The sequence below is a fragment of the Balaenoptera acutorostrata genome, chromosome 8 (assembly GCF_949987535.1).
Source record: "Balaenoptera acutorostrata chromosome 8, mBalAcu1.1, whole genome shotgun sequence".
Lineage (NCBI taxonomy): Eukaryota > Metazoa > Chordata > Mammalia > Artiodactyla > Balaenopteridae > Balaenoptera > Balaenoptera acutorostrata.
In genome coordinates this window covers 69,301,137-69,320,145 of record NC_080071.1, presented here as the reverse complement: position 1 = coordinate 69,320,145, position 19,009 = coordinate 69,301,137, and the positions used below count along the sequence as shown (strand labels likewise).

General features: G+C 34.8%; 1 protein-coding gene across 2 annotated transcripts in view; it reads left to right on the top strand.

The window, feature by feature from the left end:
• The window catches only part of ERBB4 (erb-b2 receptor tyrosine kinase 4), a 1,149,217-nt gene that overhangs the window by 977,858 nt on the left and 152,350 nt on the right, over window positions 1-19,009 (top strand). The window lies entirely within an intron of this gene.

Genomic DNA, 19,009 nt, shown 5'->3' with positions numbered 1-19,009 from the left:
GTATGATGCTATAAAATAACCAACTTATACTTGCATTATAAAATACCTGTGGAAAGTGTAACATAAGTAGAAGAAATAATAATTATGGCTAACATCAAGCACTTACTCTGTGTAAGCCACTACTCTGTATATTTTATTCATTAATTAATTTTTCTCATCACAAACCTATAAGGTAAGTATCATTAGTATGTCCACTTCACAGATAAAGTCAGTCACAGAGAATGTTACATGATTAAATTCACACAGCGAGTAAATAAATATTATAACCACTAATCTATGTTTTTATATATAAAGAAGAAAGTATTTTTTAAAATTTCATCCATACTTCAAGTTTTCCTTCCATTCTTCCATTGGTACATCATTCTACAACATTTTATGTAACAGAAACACAAATTTCAACACCAAAATTTCTTCTTATCGGCAGCCATTTTCACTCTGCATGTGCTGCATTTAGAACTTGATTTAATTTGGTAAGCAGAGCAGAACGTATTATTATTTAATGTTTGTATAATACCATATGCCTTCCTGGGGCTTTATGAATCCAGGATAGAAGATAATCGTGATAATTCCTTCTTTCAGAGTTGTTGCTAACAAGTTGGGCAAGCAGTTTTTAAAAGACAACTTGGCAGATTCTGAAAAGCATATGTGAGTTTAGTGAAGGAACTTCATGGTGAGTCCATGTAGGTAAAGCGTGTCTTACACAACAGGCATCTGCTTGGTGCTTTATATATTTTGTATTATGTAATCTTTACTGAAACTCTAGCAGGTATGACCCATTATTCTCCCAGTTTATAGATCAGGAAAATGGAGGAACTTAAGTCCTAAAGGACACAGCAGTATGTTGAAATGCCTGAATTCTGTATCAGTAACTCTGATGCCCCCTGAGCCAGGTCTTTAAACATTCTTCACCTTTTCCTCTCCAAATACATGCACCACTGCAGCTTATAGTCACTTGCACTCCTCCTGAATTTGAGGAGTGGATGAGTGTGACATTTTATCTGTAGTTGTGTCTCATCATCACGCCCATAAAAGAGAAGATTCCATCATGAATAATACTTTTTATTATCTTCATGGAAATTTTTTGTTGCTTTATCATGAAGGTCTATGTCACATTTTCAGGATCAAGTACTAGATATTCATTTAATTATGGGGGAATTTTTTTTAAAACATTGATTTTTACATATAAAATATTATGGTAAAGCAAGCTCAAAACTATTCTGTGAGCTACCATGCAGTATCGATACTGATCACAAGTGACACTATAAATTAAGAATTTAAAATGTATAGTTTGGTGCTAGTTTGTGTTAAGCCTACAGACTCTAGAACCAGACTGAATAGGTTCAAATCCCAGTTGCCTCAGTTATCAGCTGTGTGGCCCTTGACAAGTTATTTAATCTCTCTGTGCCCCCTGAAAATGAGCATAATAATAGTACTCACTTCATAGAGCAGTTATGAGAATGAGGTAATACTTGTGCTAAAAATGCTGCTTAGCATAGAGTAAGAGTGTCCACCATGTGTTATGATTTTGGATAATATCTGGGGTGAAAATAATAAAGAAAGACACATACATTCATAGTTAGAACACCCTCATGATGTCATTTCAAAAATACTCAATTTTAAAATCTCAAGTATGAAAGATTTAACATTTGTTCTTACACCATACTGAGGGTAGGAGGAGGTCATCTAATGTTTAATATTTAATATTTCTACTTTTTGGAAGAAAGAACTTGTCTCCTATCTTCACGTGCTTTCCTACACAGGTTCCTAAGCTGCTGTTCTACATGTGTTATTATCATGACCTCTAATTTTCATGTTAGAAATTTGAATTGTTTGTAATATTGAACATGTGAAACCAGCAGTGAATTGGCAAAGAGCTGAGGTCAGGGTAATTCTTTGAATAGATAGTCTATTACCAGTGAGGAGCAAAGAGAAAATTCTAACTTCTCAATTTCAAGTTAGAAAAAGTTAAAGTGGGTTTAACTTCCTTTTACTGAATAGATTTTATCTTCTGACTTCTTTCTAAGGAGATTATTTGAGACTTTGTTGTTGTTGTTACTGCATTTTTAAAGCCTGAGTACTGAGTATCTGCCACCATTATTTTTCAAAATCTTGAAACCTTCCTCGGAGCTTTGCTGGCCTGTTTTTCTTTACTGTCAGATTTTCTTCTGGAGCTCTAATTGATTTGCAGTTTAATTCAGATGTAGTGTTCCCAGGGCTTTCTTTTTTAGTGGTTTACAATTGGAACTAGTTAAAGAGATGATTCTAAAAACATTTTTCAGTGGTCCATTGTACACTTCAAGATGATTAATTGTCTAAGTTATAAAATGATCCGTCCTTAACATTCCTCTGAAAAGAAATGGAAATAAAGATAATTTGATATTTCAAAGAGTAAAAATGACCTAATGTGTTTAACCAAAATAATTTAGACCTGCCTATATATAAAGACTCTTTCAGTTATATTTTTGCAAATAGATTGATTCCAACATTTATGTTTTCTAAGAAAACTTGCATTGTTCAAAGGTCAACATGAATTTTAGCACAGTTTAATAGATTCTCTCAATTAAACTGTTTTTTAAAATTTTACACTCTTAAGATGTTTGTCCTCCAGATTACTTTTCTTGCCCACATAGTATTCCCAGTTGGAGCTAATGGGAATTCTATTGTGAAATCTAAATTTTTGTAGCTATTGGCAGGTGTCTCTGGATCTTAATTTTCTTTTTTCTTGATGGCAGAGTGGCAGTTAGTGTGAGGGGCAAAGAGGAGAAAAGAATTTCTCTCTTTCTCAGTTCAGAAACATAGTTCACCATGATTGGAAGGAGAGCAGATTTCTGTGTTAAGAAATAAACTTTTCTTAGAGGAAAACATAGGCAGAGCACTCTATGACATAAATCACAGCAAGATCCTTTTTGACCCAGCTCCTAGAGAAATGGAAATAAAAACACAAATAAACAAATGGGACCTAATGAAACTTAAAAGCTTTTGCACAGCAAAGGAAACCATAAACAAGACCAAAAGACAACCCTCAGAATGGGAGAAAATATTTGCAAATGAAGCAACTGACAAAGGATTAATCTCCAAGATTTACAAACAGCTCATGCAGCTCAATAACAAAAAAAACCCAACCCAATCCAAAAATGGGCAGAAGACCTAAATAGACATTTCTCCAAAGAAGATATACAGATTGCCAACAGACACATGAAAGAATGCTCAACATCATTAATCATTAGAGAAATGCAAATCAAAACTACAATGAGGTATCATCTCACACCGGTCAGAATGGCCATCATCAAAAAATCTAGAAACAATAAATGCTGGAGAGGGTGTGGAGAAAAGGGAACACTCTTGCACTGTTGGTGGGAATGTAAATTGATACAGCCACTATGGAGAACAGTATGGAGGTTCCTTAAAAAACTAAAAATAGAACTACCGTACGACCCAGCAATCCTACTACTGGGCATATACCCTGAGAAAACCATAGTTCAAAAAGAGTCATGTACCAAAATGTTCATTGCAGCTCTATTTACAATAGCCAGGACATGGAAGGAACCTAAGTGTCCATCATCAGATGAATGGATAAAGAAGATGTGGCACATATATACAATGGAATATTACTCAGCCATAAAAAGAAATGAAATGGAGGTATTTGTAATGAGGTGGATGGAGTTAGAGTCTGTCATACAGAGTGAAGTAAGTCAGAAAGAGAAAAACAAATACAGTATGCTAACACATATATACGGAATCTAAGGGAAAAAAAAAAAAAAAAGGCCATGAAGAACCTAGTGGCAAGATGGGAATAAAGACACAGACCTACTAGAGAATGGACTTGAGGATATGGGGAGGGGGAGGGGTGAGATGTGACAGGGTGAGAGAGTGTCATGGACATATATACACTACCAAATGTAAAATAGATAGCTAGTGGGAAGCAGCCGCATAGCACAGGGAGATCAGCTCGGTGCTTTGTGACCACCTAGAGGGGTGGGATAGGGAGGGTGGGAGAGAGAGAGATGCAAGAGGGAAGAGATATGGGAACATATGTATATGTATAGCTGATTCACTTTGTTATACAGCAGAAACTAACACACCATTGTAAAGCAATTATACTTCAATAAAGATGTTTAAAAAAAATAATAAAATAAACTTTTCTTCTGTACACAGATATGAAGTCTTCCTTAAGGTTTAAATGTATAACATGAGCAGAACCTTCATGTACTTTCTTTCTTTCCTCTTTTCCATTGTTCTCTAGCAGTAGCGACAGAGTGACAGGAAATAGTAATTTCCCGTTTGACTCAGCCATTTCCTTCTACGTGAATAAAATTGGACTCAAATCTGAATGTCTGATGTCAGTTAAATGCATGAACTGGATGCTGAAATTTCTGGTTTGTTTGTGGTCAAGACCAAATTCTGTATGTAAATACGACCTCAGTCTTATGCACATATATATAATTTAAAAATAATAAATACATATTCTACCGAAGAGACAGAATACTTCTATCATTCTAGAAAAGATAAAATTGTCATTTATTAAATACATGTAATAATATGATAATGACTTTTAATACTGTTTAGAAGTTTGTGAATACTAATTGAATGGGTTTGAGGGGGTATGTTTTGATACAGAGAAATTATTATATTTTATAACAGTGGAATAGAAGAGACATATTGGAATTAGAAGCCATAGTGTTAGTGGCATAGACAGACTCCAATTAATGATATTTCACAATTTAAATTAAAATAGAGAGGTTTTTTTTTTTTAGTCACAGCCACTGTTTGGAAGAGACAAGGATGAAAGTTAGCTTATTATTTATCATTTTTACTGCTACTATTTATCTTTGAAAGCATTATATATTCTAATGAATTGTCATTAGATCTTTAGAGAAACTCAGTAGCATGAATATGGCTCAACAGTAAAATTTTATTCAGAATAAATACATTCAATGACTTTCCCAAGGTCCTGCTATTAAATAGTAGATGGAAGAAGAACTGCACTCAGCCCCTTTCTGGAACTGCCACCAGTGATTCCCTCTTCCCTCTTTGGTCTTAGAGAACCTAATCTTTTTTCTCTAGGTTGTTGGGTTCAGCCTCTTTTATGTTCCACCCTCACCTCCAGGGCTAGATAGACATAAGTCAATTTCTCAAACAACAAAACCTATGAGAGGCTTATCTCCTGGGTGCTGTTGCCTTGGAATTATTATTTTAGGTACTACAGTGTAAAATCCCTTTCAAGATGAAGCGCCCAAACTAGAAACATACAGCTTTTCCTATTTATTCTAAAGAATCAAGCACAAAAGACAAATCAAATCAATATCTTAAAGTAATTTGCTGTGTACAAAAGGAAAGACAAATAATAGAAAAATCACACAGAAGGGACCAGCCCAATGTTCCTTTATGGAGATGGTAAATCTTTAAAACAATGAATACCAGAACTTATTGAAACTTTGGCACAGCAAGGAGCTCCAGAAGATCGTCTATTTCACTGATTTAAAAATTTTAAAATGTGAAATTGTTTTGTCAAGTGAAATTTTACTTGAAAATCTAAACAAATAAAACTGAGCCATACCTATAGCAATAGAAGGCGTTGAAAGGGCTTCATGGTACCCTGAGGAATCCCTAGGTCCTCACAGAGACCAGCTTTAAGACCATCGATGTGCCTGTATTGAAGATGGGGAAAATGAAGACTAAACAGGTAACAGAATCCATTTAAGGCCACAGGTCATAGTGACAAAGCCACAATCTGAATTCATTTATCACCCAGTCACCCCAGCCTAGACCAACTGACAGCCAGCACCCCTTACCCTGACTCCATAAGATTTATGGACTTCTCATTTGTAATCTAGGTGAAATAACTACTACAGTATTACAGAGATTTAGTCTAAAAGATCATCTACTTTTAATTATCTCATGATAATTTTTAAGTGTCTAATGAACTTTTTCCCCTTCTGGAATATTAAATGAGAGGCAGCTAGTTTATTTTTACTTTGAAGTACTTTTGTGGTATCAGTTTACCTTCCAAGGACTTTTTTTTCTCTCTCTCTCTTTTCTACCAATAGTTTTTCCCTCCATCTTTATATCAGAATGTCTAATAACTTTGCAACCTCCCAAATTGGTGATAAAGCACCTGGCTGAATTTGAATCATGTTTATCCCCTCCCTGAAACGACCTCCTGCTTTTTATTTATGTGCTAAATTCTCATTGCCTTAAAGGAGGATGATATAAAAGAGGTAGTAAGGGATAAGAGAGCATCTTGATTTTACCAGATTGAAAATGAAGTTTATTGAGGCAGTTTCTAGAGCACAGGTCCCAGAATTGCACTGAAGCCTTAATTATTTCCTGGAGTTTGCATGAAATAGGAAGGTCTCTCCCTTAGAGCAGTCATTTAGGTTGTTTCTTGTCTAACCTATAAAATAGCAAGCTTCCCTTTTGCTTTGCTTTGCCTGTGGCTTTGTTTGGCATGCTGAGCGACTCTCATTCAGCCAGGAAGTTACTCCATTCTATAAATGGCAAAGGTTTTCATTCAGCTACCATACACATCCAGAAAGAAAAGAACTTAATTTCTTTACTGTAAATGTATAGCTAGTACTTTTAATGTACTTTTTATTTTGACACAAATCTGAAAGCTTTCCAATCCGAATGGATTAAATGGTACTTTATGTGTGTAAAGTGTTCACAATTACATCTATTAGTCATGATTATGTGAATGAAGTTTGGTATTGTAGCAGATTTTAGGAGCACAGTGATTTTCTTAAATGCAGAATCAAAGTAGCAGGACCTGCATGTCTAGTTTATGGCTCCCCTGTGGCTTTTGTTTCTAAAACTGTGTAGGTAGATGGGTGTTATAATATTGCTGTCAGGAAGCTGTGATATATAATCATGATCTTTCAGATGTATTCATGCAATGTCATTCTTCTTACTGATTTCAAGATGTTTATAGTAATTCAGAGAGCTAGGACTTGCATTTTGCTGCACATAGGAGAAACAAAGGATGAGGAGATCAAGCAATTTGACTGGAAACAGAAAAACCATGGTGGGAATGAAGACAAGACACAGATTTGCTTCCTCAACACCTGCCCAAATTCTTCTCCAGATAGTTTTTTTTTTTTTCTAACTCTTATTTTGAAATAATTTGAGATTCATAGGAAGTTACAAAAAATTGAAAGAGTGTTTCCATTCGTTCCTCACCAATTTCCCCACTGATAACATTTCGCTTAACTATAGTACAAATATTGCAACCAGGAATTTGACATTGGTGCAATCCACAGAGCTTATTCTGATTTCACCAGTTTTACATAAACTTTTGTGTGTGTCTGTGTGTGTATAGTTCTATGCAATTTTATCACGTGTTGATTTATATAACCACCACCACATTAAGATATAGAAGTATTTCATGACCTCATATCATCACTTTATAACTACACAAAACCTCCTAGTTCTTTGTTTTTAATTGTACTCAAGTCTTGCCATGATCTATATTTGTAATGATGACTTATTGTTTTAAACATTTTAAAAAATTTATTGTTTCCCACATTACAGTAGATATATAATACTATGATATATATATACACTGTTTGATTCTAGCATTAATAATTTAGAAGAGTCTTACTTCAAAAGATATCCTCTATAGATATGCACAAAAAATATTCTAAAACAGTGACTATGAAGAAGACAAACTTGGTTCTGTGTAGCTATGTGACCTAGGAGGGATGCAAAATGTAGTATTAGATCCTCTTACAATTACTTAGTGGGAACATCTACCCTCCTACTTCTGCACCTTCTAATTACCATAGGAAAGTGGTTTAGCAGGTCACTGGCTGCAGAAGAGAGATAGCCCAATCAAACCCAGAAGGGCATGGAGCCAGAAGGGAGGAAAATATGGTTAATAATGAAGACAGGCTGAAAGTGAATGAGAGAAAGCAGTTAAGGCTTTATGCCAATCTTCTACATTCTGAGAATGTTAAAAAATTTAGAATGATTATATTTAGTACCATATGTGACAAAATAAAATGTACACAGCTTGTATGATATATATATGTATGTGTATGTGCCTACAAACAAATATATACATATACATGTATGCACATATATGTGTTTTTTTCTATATCTTGAACATAAATATATTAGTAAGATGAATTTATGTTTTAAATATAGAATAGTTCTATGTAGCCAAAATTCGACAATATTCAATTAAATATGGAAAGGAGCACAGGATGGGAAGAGTCATTTATCGTCATGATTAGAAATATTAGGGTAAACAGTGTGCAAAATTTTACTCTTCATTATCTAAATTTGATTGATTAAAAGAAGGTTGTTGGCAGATGTTTATTATTTTTCATCAGGCTAAGGTGAGAGATGAACAGAATATATGTGTTGTTGTGGAAAGGAAGGGGAGCGGCTATGAGCACATAAAGAGTGGCTATGGGTCAAAGATTTTATCCTTCATTAAGAATCTTTTTCCTAAGCTCAGTATCTACCCCATCACAAAGTGAACAAAAAAAGAGCTTAATGACAGTCATCTATCAGCTAGCCTCATTTTCAGCTTCAGGATTCTGCTATTCCCTATGCTCTATGCCTTGACAAGGCTGACTGTATAATTACGATACTACATCACCCACTCCTAGTGCACTTTCACTGGCAAGGACCAGAGCTAGGGACTTTGATGATTATTGCCCCAAGCAAGCACATTAGCATGAATATAGTTTACTAATGGGGCTGCTCTATTAGAAATTGTAGTATAAGATTTAAACCAAGGATGTTTTTTATGAAGACCCCTGTAGATTAAATGTCAGATTGAGTTAGAGCTTTAAAATTTAAAATATTGTATTTTTTAAGACAAAACGAATGATTCCCCTGTATTTTCAAATTCTTTCTACTATGTATTAAGAATTACCAGTTATTCTGCTAGAATGAAATAGAATTTATAAAGCTTTCTCAAGAATGCATAAGTGCTAAATAAAAGAATATCCTTAAGTTAATTTCTATATAAGGTTAAAGAATTCCATAAAAATATAGCTAATATGGGTTAGCTATATTTTTAGTTAGTGGCTTTTATGAGATACTGTTCTTTTTTTTTTAATTTTTTTATTTATTTGTTTATTTATTTATGGCTTGTGTTGGGTCTTCGTTTCTGTGCGAGGGCTTTCTCTAGTTGTGGCAAGTGGGGGCCACTCTTCATCGCGGTGCGCGGGCCTCTCACTATGGCGGCCTCTCTTGTTGCGGAGCACAGGCTCCAGACGCGCAGGCTCAGTAGCTGTGGCTCACGGGCCTAGTTGCTCCACGGCATGTGGGATCCTCCCAGACCAGGGCTCGAACCCGTGTCCCCTGCATCAGCAGGCGGATTCTCAACCACTGCGCCACCAGGGAAGCCCGAGATACTGTTCTTAATCTGAGTGCTAGTACTCCGTTTGTGAAATATATATATCTTGAAAAAAATTTTGAGTCTAGTTGTTTACATTTTGCTTTAAACATTTTAGATGGCTATTTCTTTAAAGCTTTGGCACATCAAGTCAGAACACCAAACTGAAATGACTTGGTTTCTACTATTGATTGAAAAAATGTCTGGCAATCCCTAAACCAAGGGCGTACAGGTAAAGATCTTTCATGGTGGGGTTGAGAAAATTTCATGAATTCTTCCCAGTTCCTGGTATACAATCAATCAGTCCTGACTGGTGCTGACAGAGCTTTTGTGAAACAGGTTGTCGTATAATAGTTTGGTTTCAGGTAGACCAGTGATGACAGTTCATGGCAGTAACAGTACTGGAAAGTAATGACCCCTATGTCTTTAACCTAAGTGTTCATGAAGCAAGATCAATCCTGTAGCCAAATCAGCTAACACTTGCATTGAAGCTATGCTTAACATTGGGCAAAGGACTTTATATGGAATACCTCTTTTTCAAAGTTTATTTTATTGAAGTATAGTTGATTTACAATGTTGTGTTTATTTCTACTGTACAGCAAAGTGATTCAGTTATACATATATATATACATTATTTTTCATGTTCTTTTCCATTATAGTTTATCACAGGATATTGAATATAGTTTCCCTGTGCTATACAGTAGGACCTTGTTGTTTATCCAGCCTACAATTCTTACAAAGAACTATAGGATAGACACAATTATATGTTTAAATGAATTAATATGTGTAAACTATCTTGCACAATGCCTGATACATACTAACACTCAATAACGTTAGATATTATCACTCCTGTTGTTATTGCTCATATTATTTCCATTTTACATGAAAACACTGAAACTCAGAGAGGTTATGTAACTTGTCTGAAGTCACATAACTAATAAGCATGAACATGTGATACTTGCACAAACAGATTTAAGCATTTCTACATGTTGCCTCTCTCAGGACCACTACATTATATAATCTAGGGACAGGGCAAGACAGTGACCTCAAATTGATAGTACTCCTGCCTAACTAGTTCTGCCTCTTAATTAGATAATTGAAGGAACTATTTCTTATTTCCTGTCATAATCTGTAAAATTTAAAGTATAAAACTGATCCAAGCCAGGTAACCTGTACCATAATTTTGTGGAGAATACGGGAGAGCACACACTATATATATCAATACATAGACTTGATTTCTTCTAGAATCACAGTCTTAGTCACAACTACTCTTGTTATTATCTTCCTATTTTTTTTTATTAAAACATAACTAAGTGGGGTGACAGTTTATTTCACTACTACCTTTATCTGAGAACATACCAGTATAATCCATATGGCACTTATGGACTATCATTTTATTGAAATGTCTCTATGCAGTGAGACTTTAATAAGTGGCTTCTCACAGGACAGTAATCTCTCCATGCTTTTGATCTTATTCACAGGTACCCCAAGGTATCTGGCCACAAATTCCTCACATTTTCATCAATCACTGAGGTAGTGGAAAACTTTTTTTTTTTTTTAACTTGCATTCCCCAAAAGACTGGCTTGGAAAAACATTATTGAAAACTTCTTTTATATCAGATTCAAGATATTACGGTAGCACCTGCTAGAGTCTGTCAACATTTCCACGATAAACCCTTATTTTCCAGGTTTATTACTTACCTGTAAAATTTTCCTGTGGACTCTGATACAAAATACAGAATTTCAGCCCAAAGCAATTTTTATTATCATCACTCAAATATTGAGATTTTCAAGTCATGATTGTTTTTAAAAATGCCACAAAAGTCAAACACTTTGGGGGACACCCACACATTTTAAGCCTTTTATAAAATGCAACATTAAAAGTAATTTATTTCGCATAAAAAACAAAGAAGTAGATAAGTAGAATCTCAAGGCCTGAAGGGGAAATTTTGTGAGCCCACACAGACTTATTTCCTTATGATTTGGGGCCTAATTTGCTATTTAGATTGAGATTTTTAATATTACTACAATAAGCTTTCAAGAAATTGGCACCATATGGGTCTAAAAGAAATTGGATGGTAGGCAAAGGAGAATTGCAATAAAGACTGAACATGCAACCCACAGAAATAATATTCTCAAAGCTACTGATGTTGCTGCCATCTGAGATAATGTCACATATTTTGTTTTGTTTTGTTCTCCCTACTGATAAGCCTAAGAAAGGCTGATAAACAGTTTATAAAGTGTTAAAACATCAGATGGACTACTAAAATCAGGGATTTTATCAGGAAAACAACCCCCGCTGCAACTTAATTGAATTTCTTGTCAACAGAAATTACTACATTGGAAGTTCTAAATTTTTCTATCCCCAAAACCCATATCACACAGACAGGAAAAATATAGATTCTTTATTCTCCAGCTAACTCTTACACCTCTCTAAATAAGAGGTGTTTAACAGGAAAATACTATCTGGGTGTACTCTTCCCTGTTAGGTCTGAATGAATTTTAAAACCTCTACTTTGGTTCAGATAAGGTGGGTACTTGGTTACACTTTATATCCTCGAAGAATTGTGATTTCAGGACTTAAAAGGAGTCACTCCTGAGGGAGTTCTGGTCATTAATAATTCTAAAGCACTTGCAATGCGTTCTTGGGTATGTAAAGGGGAATCTGTATTTCAGTATAATGGAGGGAAAAAACTAGATGGAAGAAATTTTACTACCTTGGCCACGCTTAATCAAAGCTATCAAATAACATTCCCAATTCCCTAAAGTGGGTGGAAAATAATTTAAAATACAAATTTTCAGGACAACCTCTGACTTGCCTCCTATTTTCACTAAGTTACAAATGTAGCAGATGGTATTCTATTAAGGTTTATATGTATCTTAGCATGAACATGACCTGGAGGATAGGGGAGATAGGTATGGATCATAAGACTGCTTATACTGGTCATAACAAAGTGAATTTGCATGTACATCACTGACAGGCCTAAAAGCTGAATTGAAGTTCTTTATAAATTAAAATTATGAATGCAGATTAAAGATGTTAGTCAAAATACACACAGATGTCAGAAGGGAGTTGCCCATGAGATATGGACACTTAAGATTTTTTACTGGCTTCTTTCTAGCCAGGAGCCCAAACTGTAAACATCTGAGTACAGGGAGGTATGCAGAACCCTTAGGAGGCTATTAACATTTTGAATGAGAGATACATGGTGATCTCAACAAAAGCAATATTTATGGGCATTAAGAGCAGGAAGACAAGGAGGTTCCTATAATTTACTGGATGATGGGTGAATGATTATGTTTGGTAAAATGTTTTATAAATTACCAAACCTAAAATAAATGGCAGATATGCTAGCTTACATCTAATTTTCAGAGTTTAGCAGACTTCCGAAATAGAAAGCTCTGACAAAATTTATTTGGTCTTTCCTTCCTATATAAACAGTTTTTGACTTGGTCCTCTTTGGTGAAATATGTTCCTTGGCATAATAACGCCTCTTTAGTTCTCTCTGTCTACCTCTGCCTCTGCCTCTCTCTCTTCATTTGAGGCTCTTCCAATTCAGAGCTTATTTATCTGATAGTCTTTGACCTTGGCTCACATATCATAGTGAATATTTAGAAGTATAGTCACCCAAATAGCACAAAACTTCTAGCTAGTATTTGTCCCTAAAGACATAGAAGTATGGCAGTGCCATAGAAAAGAGTTTCCACAAGTCCTGTGAATCAGTTACAGGGGATGCAGTCAGATTAACAGGGAAATGAGAGGAGAATGGAAAGATTAGGGTGAAGTCAGGATTCAAGAAGTGCCTTCTCCCTTCTTTTCCATTTTACAGTGTCAACAGCCAGCAAACCAGAGCAGAGAGGTAGTTTTCCTGGACTGTTTTAGAGCAAGATTGTTAAGGGGAAGCCACAAAAGACTGCTTCAATCTGATGCCCAAACTGTTGGGACTGAGGGAACTCTTCTAGCAACCTGCAGGCCATGCACTATGTTTGTCTTTCTGCCTAAGGCACTCACCAATTATGTAAGCTATAAATGTAAGCTGATCTCCCTTCCAGAGGTGAGAGTAAAGGACTTGAGGAATGCTTTCTATGCTTCAGTTTATTAAAGAGGATGAAGAGTTCCTAGGTAGAAGGAAAGTAATAAATCCAAGAAGAAATCCAGAAAATCCAAAGCATCTAGGTAATGGGATCAGTATCAATATAAAAAATATGGACCCTCCCTCCACCATGTAGCACATCTTTGGCTTTGGTTCAATTAATCCTTCAAAACTCAGACTCCTCATATGCAAAATGGTGATAATAGAAGTACTTACCTGGTAGAGTTGTGAGCATTAACATAACACAGACCAGTTAATGTATGTAAAGAACTTAATTTAGTACAAGCCTACTGGATTGTAAGTTTAATAATGCCTCATACTTAGTGAGAACTTGTTGAACTTCACAATGATAATACTGATAAAAATGATATATTAAACAATTAGAACATACGAGTGTCAAAAAAAAAAGAGGAAAATATGTATCAATTAAAAATATAAGAGCTGTAAGCGTCTGCACTTATTCCATTGGATAAAGGCCTGATGAAGAAGAACATCTGTGCCATGGAGAAATAAAAGGATTCACACAACCAATTACAAAGATGTCTCCCCTGAGATTGAGCTTTGCTGCTTAGTTAACCCTTGCTAAGGAAAAGGGAGGCAGCTACATGATCTGACAAGAATATTCAGTGGCAGGCTCTTTGTCTGGGTGTATAAGACAAGGCTAGTCAAACCAACCAAATTTAGCTACACATCGTGGTGAAACAAATAATACTATTATACTAACCAAGCTATATCTCCAGGATTTGGACTTTGAGGTCTTGAATAAGAAATTAAAATACAGTCTATGGAGACACAAGGGACAGCTTGATTTCTTCTTATTGCTTTAAAAAGAAAGAAGGACATTGGGAATGAACAATAAACTCTATAGATGGAATCTAAGAGCAGAATTTTATTTCATTTTTTTAAATTTCATGGCTCATCAAAACTCTGGGCTGTTGATAAGGAAATAGCATGCATCTCCTGAGATCCGAGCAAAATATATTTGACCAGAGATTCCTATATTTGATCAAAGAGGCTTTGAAGAAATAGAGAAATATCACATTGCACCCAATATTCCCCCCAAAAGAGGGAAGTGCAAGTGCAAGTGTAATAGTTTCTTATACATAATCACAAAGAAAAAGACGGAGAAAATTGACCTCTCCATCCAGAAACAAATAGTGTGTGTGTGTGTGTGTGTGTGTGTGTGTATAATTTACCATGTATGAATTTAAAAGAATAACCATGAAAGGGTTGCTTATCTTTTGGGAGGAAAAAATAATAATCATTCTCTGGTGACCCTACCCAGGATTCAAAATTGACTACACTATCTCACCATATTATAACGCTAGTAGCATTGTGTACTATAATACTAACTATATCCAATTTCTCATGTCCCAGTAACTCATCAGTGAGAAAACAAAACAAACAAACAAAAGCAAATTTTTTTAATGTCCTTTTTAAATTTATCTACCCAGACAGTGAAACTGCTCTCTTAGAAATAATCAGTGACCAAGCCAAAGATAATTTTCCAGTTCTTGTCTTAACCTCTCTGAAACATTCATCAGTCTGACATTTTGCAATTCACTTTGCTTAATATCTTTTTGGGGAAGAAAATAATTCTCTAGTGTCCCTATTCAGGATTCAAAACTCAAATGCCATCTTCTCCTTAAACACTATCCAGCTTTTTCTCTGCTCCTACCAGGTGTTTGCCCCCTCCTGGATGCAGTCCTAGGACTTAAAACATCTCTTTAATATATTACACTGAATTGTAATTATTTGTACAGATTTCTCTCCCTTACTGGGCTGTGATTCTTGAATACTACGTATTCTTTGTGTTTGTGATTCTACCAGTCAGCACAATGTTTACTGCAGAGTGGGTGCTCAAAATAAATATATGGTAAATATATGTTAAAAAATCAAATATAAAAATATATGTATATTTGTTACACAAACTCACATATCAGCAGGTGGGTCATGGACAATATGAGTGCAGGTATCTTTATAATAATACTTAGAGAATGAATAATAAGCAAAACAAGCTTGAATTGTTTTATCAAGGCAATAAATTTGGTATCAGCAATATCACCAAGACTTACTAGATTGGGACTTAGTAGGCATTTTGCATGATTTATGGATATATCAAAGACGTACACAAGAAAACAGCATATAAAATCAAGGACATGTGATGAAGTCTGGTACAAACTTGAAAATAACATTATCATGAAGGCTACAGTACAGAGTGAGTTGAGGCTATGTAAAGTACAACTAGCAATGGAAAGGATTTCAAAAATTTAAGTTTTCAGCATAAGAAAGAATTGTTCCACTGCTTGGGGAACATTAAGTCATGATAAAGAGAACATAAAAACCAAACCAAAACAAAAGAATACAAATAAAATTTTAAAAAACTCTCCTATTTCTGCCTTCTGTCTTAGGGAGAATCATCTTGACACTGGCAAGGTTAGAGGAGGCATATTAGTATGGTACTAAAACATCAGACAGATAAAGAGAGAAACTGACTCAGTCCTTTAAATGACTTCAAATGAATTATATTCCAATGATGTGTAGCTAGCTCCTGGGACCCTAACTAGAATTCCTGAAGCATTATGGAAACCAGGAAGAGGACCAGTAAGCTTTAAGTGTATGAATGATGTTATTTATTTATTTATTTATTTATTTATTTATTTATTTATTTAAAAGTGCAGACTATGGAAAACTGTATCTGAGTCACTAGTTATTATACAGATGATTCTGAATTCTTAGGTAAGGAAGGATCCCATAGAGATTGAGGAATACTCACTTAAAACAAATGAAATCCACAGGTTTATTAGATGGATGGGTCAGAAAAATTCTACTGACAAGGTATCTCATTTTGGCAAGGTATTTGTAAATTTTTCACCATTGATGAGGACATGAAACATTAAGGGACAATTAAGATTTTTCAGTGCTGGTTTGGTAGAAATAATCTTACCAAAGAGCTTTGATTAATATACCAACATCAACCTTGGTGATTCTAGTAGTATATTAGAGACTTTTATTCCTATCCCTGTTAGGTCATATGTTTTATTGATTGCATGGATGAAGATATGCTTTGCTTTAACTTAGATAAAGCTGGCAGGAATTGATAACATTTTAAAAATGACAAAATCAAATGTTTCATGTATCTGGAGTTAATACTGTGATAAAGATGAGTAAAATTCAGATTCCTATACTACTTTGTTTTATATAGTCAGTGCACACAGTTAAGACAGGGAAAACTGGTTAAATGGTACTGCATATTAAAGAGACTGTGGTTCTGAACTGCAAGAAGTCATTAAATAATGAAATGAAATCATTAAATAATCCAGTGAAGTTATATGCTTTCTACCCTACAACATACACATGTTCATATTCACATCAAACACATGGGGCTCTCAGATTCCCTGGATATCACATCCATGCATGCCGTAAGTTCTAAGAATCCAGACAAAGAACCCTCAGGTAGGAGTGCTTTGTTGTGGTACTCTAACACATTATTTCACACTTGACCTTCCTTAGCAAATATACAATGTCTAGAATAAGAAGGTTTGCTGATCCTGTATGGATTATATAGAGAATATTATGCTGCTTTCTGGGTCAATTTTAGGTATAATGAAATTAAGACAAGAGAGACTAGACTAGTGAGTGGTCAGAGAATCACACAGCATGAGAAACATCTGGAGAATTTTATGTCTTGGAAACAGACCTTAGTAAGAGATCCAATAATTGTCTTTAAATTTTCAAAGAGTTATAACTTGGAAAAAGAGTAAAATTATTTTGTTATCTAAAATTTGGTAGAAAAAACACCAAGTGTGGAAATTATAGGAAGGTAGATTTGACTCTTTACTATACAAGGAAGATATACTTAATATCTGGATTTGTATAAAAATAGAATGGGATGCTTCATAAAGTTATTATCTCTCTGTCAATGGAAGTATTCAGGTAAAGTATAGATTTTCTCATGCCTGAGGTGTTGTGAAAGGAATGCCTATAGTGGGAGAAGGGAGTACTAGACTATGCTCAAGGCTTCAAGTTGAAGATTCTATGATCCCCTTATATGTTTTAAAGAACACTAAATGACAAAAAGTTTGTACTTATTTTTGTTATAGTGAACAATAAGGAAGAAACCAGTATGGACACCTATTATTGGACGTTTCTGAGTTTGCCTTAATTTATATCTGTTACACAGAGTTAATTTATTTTCATTTAATTTCTTTTTCAGTGCTATTGTTCACTTTATTTTTTTATTAGTTATTTATTTTATACATATTAGTGTATATATGTCAATACCAATCTCCCAATTCATCAGCACCCACCCCACTTTCCCCCCTTGGTGTCCATACGTATGTTCTCTACATCTGTGTCTCTATTTCTGCCTTGCAAACCGGTTCATCTGTACCATTTTTCTAGGTTCCAAATATATGCGTTAATATACAATATTTGTTTTTCTCTTTCTGACTTACTTCCCTCTGTATGACAGTCTCTAGGTCCATCCACATTTCTACAAATGACCCAAGTTCGTACCTTTTTTATGGCTGAGTAATATTCCACTGAATATATGTACCACTTCTTCTTTATCCATTCGTCTGTTGATGGGCATTTAGGTTGCTTTCATGACCTGGCTATTGTAAATAGTGCTGCAATGACCATTGGGGTGCATGTGTCTTTTTGAATTATGGTTTTCTCTGGGTATATGACCAGTAGTGGGATAGTTGGGTCATATGGTAATTTTATTTTTAGTTTTTTAAGGAACTTCCATACTGTTCTCCATAGTGTTTGTATCAATTTACATTCCCACCAACAGTGCAAGACGATTCTCTTTTCTACACACCCTCTTCAGCATTTGTTGTTTGTAGATTTTCTGATGATGCCCATTGTAAATGGTGTGAAGTGATACCTCATTGTAGTTTTGATTCGCATTTCTCTAATAATTAGTGATGTTGAGCAGCTTTTCATGTGCCTCTTGGCCATCTGTATGTCTTCTTTAGAGAAATGTCTATTTAGGTCTTCTGCCCATTTTTGGATTGGGTTGTTTGTTTTTTTAATATTGAGCTGCGTGAGCTGTTTATATATTTTGGAGATTAATCCATTGTCTGTTGATTCGTTTGCAAATATTTTCTCTCATTTTGAGTGTTGTCTTTTTGTCTTGTTTTTACTTTGCTGTGCAAAAGCTTTAAAGTTTCATTAGATCCCATTTGTTTACTTTTATTTTTATTTCCATTACTCTAGGAGGTGGGTCAGAAAAGATCTTGCTGTGATTTATGTCAAAGAGTGTTCTTCCTGTTTTCCTCTAAGAAGTTTATAGTGTCCGGTATTACATTTAGGTCTTTAATCCATTTTGAGTTTATTTTTGTGTATGGTGTTAGGGAGTGTTCTAATTTCATTCTTTTACATGTAGCTGTCCAGTTTTTCCAGCACCACTTATTGAAGAGACTGTCTTTTCTCCATTGTATATCCTTGCCTCCTTTGTCATAGATTACTTGACCATAGGTGCATGGGTTTATCTCTGGGCTTTTTTTCCTGTTCCATTGATCTATATTTCTGTTTTTGTACCAGTACCATATTGTCTTGATTA